Here is an 8593-nt window from a genome sequence, read left to right on the forward strand (position 1 = left end):
TACGTCATCCGTTGGAGCCTTCTCCTTGATGTATTCATGGAGCTTGGATGTTTCATCCTGGGCAGTGGCACTCACATTCACTCGTCCCCGGCCTCCTTCCTTTCGGCTTGCGTACAGTCTCAGGGTGCTGGATTTGGGATGGAACCCTCCATGCATGGTTAGGAGCTTTCGGGTCCTAACGTCCGTGGTCTGAATCGCTTCCTTTGGCCACCTTATTATTCCTGCAGGGTATCTGATCACTCATTTGATGGACACTTGGGCAGGTGGCTTGCCATTGGCTTCAAGTGTGGTTTTCCACATCCTCATCGAGTTCGCAACGAAGGCTCTTAGGGTCCTGTTCACCTTATACAACTCCAAGCATTCAGTGATCCATGTATGTGGCATCGAGTCATAGGCTTTAAATATAAACAATAATCTGTCATGTAAAGCTACACCATGAGAATTCACTTTGCCAAACCTTTTTTCTCTATTTTCTTGTCTTGAAAATGTCAGTGAAAATGTTTGTACTGGGTGGCAGGAGCCAGAGTCCCCCCGCATTAAGAAGGAAGTGGATGATGTGAATGCACCCCTGCATTCAAGCCTCCGCTTTGATGTAGAGAAGCTTTTCTTCATCTCCCTTGGTTTGGAGGAGCTCTTCCTTCTCTTTGATGTGAGTATGCCCTTTGTCCTCCTTTTTAATGAGAGGGGGTTCTGCCTCCTCCTTTTCTTGAATGCTTTAGTTTATTAGCCAGCTGATGTGATTTAATTTGGCCACGTTGAGACAAAAACAAATGTTATTGAAAGACCAGGTACAAAACCTTTTCCATCCATACATTTTCTAATCTGCTCATCCTCACAAATGCTGTGGTTATGCTGGAGCCTATCCCAAATGACTTCAGATGGATTGCGGGTACACCCTGAACTAGTCACAGGGCACACATGGTGGATCACATATATACAGTACGTGGTGTGGGAGAAAATTCTTGTTAGTTTTTCAACAATACATCGAAGGTTCATGACAGCGGTGAGAGGACATTGCCTCCATTTCTGGCATACACACCGGCTGACCTCTTCCACATTCACACATGCCCTTCATGGAAGCACCGTGGCGGAATACGCAGCGGTCAGCTGGTGAAGTTAAAATAGGAACCGAAACACGCTTTCAGCTCCGCTCATTTCTGAATGCAAGGAATTACTCAGTCGTGCGTGGCCCTGGACCTTGTCGACCCATGCCCGATACCAGTCGTTAGCTCCCTGAGTAGCGCCACGGCATTATTGCCGTCCACGCCACCTTTGACGAGGGGTCCATCTTCAGATTTTGACGGAATTTTCCTTAGCTTGGCGATCAAAGGGGGTATCCACTGCCATTTTTTGCTGCCAGAAGCATTGCTTGTCTGTCTTTGCTGTTGTCTAAATTATTTTTGTTCTAGGTACAGCCCTTTGTATACAGCAGGGGTTGTTTTAAAGTCCTCTATAAATATAGTTGAGTGAAGTTAAGAACATGCAAACTCCACAAAGGAAGGCTAGAGCCGTAATATAAGCCTGCACCTCTGCATTGTGAGGCGGACACGTTAACCAGGTTTCCACCGTGTGGCCACAAAACTTTATCGAGATGACAAATGTGTTCATTGAAAATTTGACCGAGGATCAGACTTACAATTGAGTTTTGCGTGTTTTTGAGGTTATTCCCTCTTGAAGGCTCTATTTTTAACACTGTGATGTTGATTTTATCATGTATTGCCATAAATAATTTGTGGTGGAGCCAATTTAACCATCTTCCCCAATGGTGCTGTGTGGTGTGGTGGAAGCATACCTAAGACGCCGTTCACTTGAGACCCTTCACAGTGGCCTCCATCAGTGGCGTGCGGTGAGGTTTATGGTTGGTGAGGCACCGACTCCTTTAGTGTCAGATTTACAAATGTATCAACCAAAAACAGTAGCTTATTCAATTGGCTACTGGTTATTTCATATCCAAAATTTGACCCCATGGGTAAAAATACAACATTCTATTGTATTTTTCTTAGCCTAATTAATTTTGTTATAAGATTTTGACAGGCTCTGCAGTTTGGTGTCATCAAAATGTTGTGACATCTCATTAAATTTTGTACAGTCGACCAAACCGAGGAAAGCTAGCTCACAAAATGATCAAACCTAGCTTTCATCTGAACACTGATGTGGACCATAATCTTGTCGAACATTTGTTTTCTCTCATCTCTGACCGACTGATTTCTTCCACTGTTGTTTCGGCTGCAAGGGTGCTGCATTTCTGCTCAAATCGCTCATACAGTGTGTTAAAGTCCCGTCTCATGCGTTCAACAACTCCAATGGTGTCGTGGGTTCGCACACAACAATATCCAATGTCCATGACTTTGTTTTGCAGCACTCTAAAAAGTGCATCAGTTTCACTGAAAATGCCCTCATATGCCATCATTAAAAAGCATGTAGATGCTTTTGACAGCCATTGATCATATGCAGTGACCATCATTTGAGTATCATTGTCCCAGCTATCGGGATCATATGTTTGCGCTACTAGTTTTTTAGCACAGCTGTTTTCTCCAACACTTCCAAGACATACGCAGCTACAGCAGGGGCTCGCCTATCATCACTTCCTAAAAATGCTTCCATCACCACAATTCACTTCACTTTTGGCTACATAGCAGAAAATAACAGAGATCTGTGCTTTGTTTGTGATATCCGTAGTCTCGTCCAACTCTATGGCAACAAATGGGGGAGCATTGATCTCCCTTTTTAGATCATTTATTATCACATCACCGAAAGCTTCAATTATATCGTTCTGTATTCTATTGGACAAGCCAGAAAACACAGTGGATGAGTCCAAAAGTCTAGCTAACCTCTCATCTTTCTCAGCAAAAGCATGTAATAGTTCTACATAATCGCCACGATTAGAAGAGCTTGCCCTCTCGTCGTGACCATGAAATGCCAACTCCCGTTTAGCGAAAAAGCAGGTTGCATGAATGAGGTCTTTCACAATCTCTCGGTTTTCCCTTACCTTGGCATTGCGGATGCTAACGTTGAACCTCCGCTGTTGGTTCAATGCCAAATCGATCCTTGCGCTTTTCATATCACAATATCCAGACAAGTTGAGAACAAAAGGCAGGGAAAACAGTAAAGACGGGTTTTCGAAGGACAGCCACATTACCGTTCTTTTCGGCTGTACCACTCCGTTTGAAAAGTTGTCCGGGCTATCCCGTAGTTTGAAGCAAACCTTTTCGCTCCGGCGTTGGTCTACCTGTGTTAATCACGTCCACTTTTGACTGAAAGTCCAGTTTTGAGAAGTTTTTAAGCTTCGATATATAATCCTTTTCTTCCATTTTGGTTGTCCGACGTAGCAAATTTAAAAAAGGATCGCACTTGACTCGCCTGGCGCCTCTGCACAGAAGAAGAGCGCAACGTACCTGTTTGCTCACGTACGCCCTCTTAATTGCGGCAGAGAACGATCTGCCGCAACCTATGCCTTTTCACTGCGGTTTTATTTCCCATCAGCAAATCTAAATATGACACAAAAAACATTAAACTTTAATGGTTTAAAAACATTAGCCAGACTTAGGAAAAGCAGATCAAATAAATGTACAGTATCTGCAAATGTTATATTGCTGATGTGCAGATGTACGGCAAGCAGGACGTGCCAGTTGCATGTATCAACCCAGATTGTGATGATTGCGCAATGCAATGCGCGTTCAAAGGTGCGGCACTGCCTCACCTGCCTCCCCTGACCGCACGTCCCTGGCCTCCATCACCTTTTGTTGTCGGGTGTTGACTTGAAATTCTGCTGCTTTGAGGCCACGCCCCTCTGCTCGGTTCACTTTGCCCTTCATCTTCACTTTTTAAAGGGATACCAGTCGATAGCAACTAGCAAATGTACTCCTTCTCCTCCTCTTTCATCTTCCTTGTTGCGGAGGTGCTCTTCCTACTCTTCTTTGATGTGAGTGTGCCCTTCATCCTCCTTTTCTTGAATGCAGGGACACTGTTCATCTTCCACTTTTTCCTTAATGTGGGGGTACTCTGGCTCCTGCTGCCTGGGACCAGCGTCTTCACTGACGTCTTCAAGACCCATGAAGATAAACACAAAAGGTTTGGTCATGTCAATTTTCATGTTTAAACTTAGGATTTGTGCATTGTAACTGGCGCCAAGACTGAGTTGTTGGTTGCCATGACAACAAAAAACTAATTTATTTTAGGCTTGTTGTTTTGCTAAAGTATTTCATATTTCTATGTGAACTTTCATATTTGTTTTTTCCTTAAATCCTCTGAATATGTTATTCGGAATGTTTGTTAAAAATCACTTCCGGGTCAAGTGCCGTGTATAGCGAGGAATGAGAGAAAGATCGAGAAGACAACGGGAGACAGAGAGAGAGAGAGAGAGTCAGAGAACTACGATACCGTATGATCTACGTGATTTATCGTAACCTGATCTACTTTCGGTTTACCAAGGTGCACACGGTATGTCATTTTGTGTTATTTATTTAATGTCCTGTTCAAGATATTATAATTTTGATTGTTGTTCGAAATGTGTTTTAGTTTTCACGGTGTTCCATGATTAAACGTTTTGGACATCAGTACGATGCGTCATCCTTGACCGGGGTAGATACATGCATCATTCTTTATATTTATACCAATGGTTGATTGGTGTTTGAAGCTCTTACGATAAATGGGTAAAAAGTTGTTCAGCGTTGTTCCTGTGTTCAAAATTGGATTGCGGCCACCCCTAGCCTGACTGATTGAGATCACTCAACACAGCGTGGAGCTCCAGCTGTGCTGCAGCTTTGTATTTTAAATGCACAGCAACTAACATGTACAACAGGAAAGCAGCAAATCAGTAACAAAGATGGTAGAAACCACTAAGCGGCAAAACCAAGATCAAATCTGAGTCATGCCGAGTCAAATGCCAAAGAATACAAGTGAGTTTTGAGGTGGGTTTTAAAGATGGGTAGCAAGGGGGCTTGCCGAATGTTCAGTGGAAGGTCATTCCAGAGAGAGGGACCAGCAACGGAAAAGGCTCGATCCACTCTGAGCCTCAGTTCTTGGAACTTCTAATAATGTCTGGTCCACAGACCTGAGGATGGTGTGGAGGAGCAGATGAACTCAGAGAGGTGCTGCTGGTGTGGTTGGATGAATGGCTTGTGGTGCCAAGGATGAGGAGAGAGGTGCAGCGGTGCTGAGCGTGGATGCATATTTGGAACTGAGAGTCACCGCTTCGAATTGAAACGGATTTACATGGAACAGGAGAAGTAAGCCAATCTTTTTTTCGTCAATGGACGCGACAGCTTCTTGTTTACTTTCAAACTTAGCTTGGAGCAGACGTGTGCATATCTTGAGCATGACGTCTCTGATCCACGAGTACAGGGGTGTTAAATTCATTTTTTGTGGGTCATATTTTAGTTACTGTTTCGCTCGGAGGATCATTATGACTGAAACCATATAATGAAGTCAAGAATAATGGTTTACTCCACTTTTGTTTAAGTTACTGTCATGGCGGGTTTGGTTACAAGAAAATGCTTACAACAGAATTCCTCAACTGGCGGACCGCGATCCACGACCGGACCGCCGACCTCCTCTGTCCGAACCCTCGGCAAATTGTATAAAATAATTAATTATAAAGTGATTTTTACGTTAAACATTTTATATTTTTGGACTATAATCTGCGCATTACCGTAATTGCTTGTTAAAATTATCCGTTGTATTCTTTGCATGCACTAACTGTGCGACTGTGTATGTGTGTAATGTTTGACTAACTAGAGACCGTGGTTGAGCAGGGCATGTCGGCGATAACGATGCGCTGATTGGCTCCTCTGAACTTAAGGTGTGCCCATACATAAGTATCAGCATATACGATGTGCTGATTGCCTCCTCTGAACTTCAGGTGTGCCCATACATAAGCGTCAGCACGCGTCTATCCCAATACACACGCACTCAAAATGGATGATTGTGTCAGGAAACAGACGCATGCGCGACGCCACGGTGTGTTCACAGCTTAAGCCCATGAGAGCCGCACACAGACAATTAGACAAGACGAATCGCGGGAGGTTTCGATTGTGTGCAGTTTTGCTTCCGTCTACCCGGGGATCTTTGAAGCTGTTTAACAGCAGAACACCGCAACATGGTATATGAACATCACAATGCCGTCCTCAAATAATATTTGCATGCCTCAGACGTTCATTCACCCTCAGTGGAAGAACAGCACTGCACATTCCTGTGCTCCCTTGTGTCAGTATTTAAAATGGTTCTTGACTCATCTTCTGATATATTTTTCAGTGATTTCAGAGGGGATATGAAAAGGGGAATTGTACAAATGAAAATAATGTTTTTTTTCATGTTTATATTTATTTTGGTAAAATGAGTATTTTGTTTTGCTTTTGTTAAATTAAGGGAAAACAGACAACTACTGTTTAACAAAGTTAAAGTAAAAATGTCTTATTTCCCAAAAAGGGCTATTTCTTATTAAGCAGGCACAACTTAACAAAATAAAATAGTTCCTCTGCCTCAACACAATACCTCTCATTATTTGCTGTGTACTGGCAAAGTGAATAATTGTTATTTTCATCTACCCCATTATTGGTTGGTTGTGAGGAGTGTTGATTTGTATAAGCTTGGCTTGACCATACTAAATTGGCATATAGCCCTGCTCCCTATGACCGCCGTGCATGGGACCGGACCTTGGTCTTATAAAAAAAAAAATTTAAAAAGTGGACCGACAGCATTTCTAGTTGAGGACCAGTGTCTTAGACCTTCAGCAGTTATGAAAAATATGTTTTAATTTTCAAGATTTTCAGTCTGCTTTCATGGAGAACTGTTGACATTTTCATTTAACTTCCAGGCGTGTGAGCCTGGTTGAATAAAATGTCGGTGAAGGCCCTCGTTATCGAGGAATGCGGCCCCCAGGACAGGGCGAAGGCTCCTGGTGCTTGTGTCTCCGATGCTGTGGAGGCCTAGTCTTCCCCGAAAACCCCGCCCGCAGGATTGACAGAAGTGGGTTGGGGGCCCGGGCGGTTGCAGGGCCCTCTCCTTCCTCGCGCTCGCCGGTTCTCCTCTGCAGCGACCCGTCGAGTCTCGAAGACCCGGACCCCGCCCCGCACAGCCCCACGCCAGGCCACCCGATCCGCGGCCAGGTCAGCCCACTGTGCCGGGGGAATCCGGCACCGCTGAAGATGACCCTTTAGCTGGTCTTTGAATCGTCTTTTCGGGGCTCCGCGGGGACGGGTGCCCTCCAGCAACTCCGCGTAGAGGAGCTGCTTCGGGAGACGGTTGTCGCTCATCCGCTGCACGTGGCCGGCCCACCGCAGTTGGGCCAAGGTGATCATGGCCTCGATACTCGTGAGGCCAGCCCGGGTGAAGATCTCATTATTAGTCAATCTCTCCTCCCAGGAAACGTTGAGGAGAGATCGGAGTCGTCCTTGGTGGAACCTCTCGAGCCTCTTGATGCTGCTCCGATAGAGGGCCCAACATTCGGCGCCATAGAGAAGGGTCGGGAGGACGACAGACTTATACACCATGATCTTCGTGTTGGTGGAAATGGCGTGATTCCTGAAGACCCGACGACCGAGGCGTCCAAAGGCTGTGTGGGCTGCCTGGATACGGTGAGTGAGGTCCTCCGTGAGGCCGGCGTCCTGCTGGATAATGCTACCCAGGTAAGGGAACGCCGAGACCTGCTCGATGGGTTCGTCGTCTATGGTGATTTGGGGTGGATGATGGTTCAGGTGGAGGGTATCTTTCTTTTTGGTGTTGACGGAGAGGTCCTGTACGCCGCGGCGAAGCCGTCCACGATAAGCTGGAGGCCCCCGGAGGAGTTGGAGACCGCAGCATTGTCATCAGCGTACTGGAGTTCGCTGACGGTCGTGACCATGGTCCGCCGATTGCTCCTCAAACGGCTGAGGTTGAAGAGCGACCCTTCAGTTTGGTAGCGTAGACTGATTCCGTGCTCCTGGACAGGGGTGACGTGGTGGATGAGCGCGGCGATGTAGAGGCAGAACAACGTCAGCGCCACTGTGCAGCCCTGTTTGACACCGGTCCGAACCGGGAATGGGGGAGTCATTTCGCCCCGAGTCAGGACGCAACCCTTCATGCTGTCGTGAAACATCCGGATGAGGGATATGAATTTGGGGGCTGAGGTTGAAGAGCTGAGGTTCCAGCACTTTCCAGAGTGCTGTTCGGGGCACAGAATCAAACGCTTTGGCCAGATCATAAAAGATGGCGTGGAACTCCCTCCGCTGCTCCCGACACTTCTCCAGGAGCTGCCTGGCGCAGAACACCATGCGCGGTTCCCCTGCCTGGACGGAAGCCCGCCTGGGACTCCGGAAGAACCCGCTCAGCGAGACAGGTGAGTCGGTCGGCCAGTATACGACAGATGAGTTTTCCAGCAGTTGACAGTAGGGAAATTCCACGATAGTTTCCACAGTCGAGTTTGTCGCCCTTCTTGAATATCGTGACGATGACGGAGTCCTTCAGTTCTCCAGGCACCGTCTCCTCGACCCAGCATTGAAGGATGAAGGTGTGGAGGCGGGTGAGGAGATGTGCACCCCCAGCTTGTAAAAGTTCTACGGGGATGTCGTCAACTCCAGCAGCTTTGTTCTTCCTCGTCCTCCTCAGGGCTCCGGAG

This window comes from Hippocampus zosterae, chromosome 21, assembly GCF_025434085.1.
Source record: "Hippocampus zosterae strain Florida chromosome 21, ASM2543408v3, whole genome shotgun sequence".
NCBI lineage: Eukaryota > Metazoa > Chordata > Actinopteri > Syngnathiformes > Syngnathidae > Hippocampus > Hippocampus zosterae.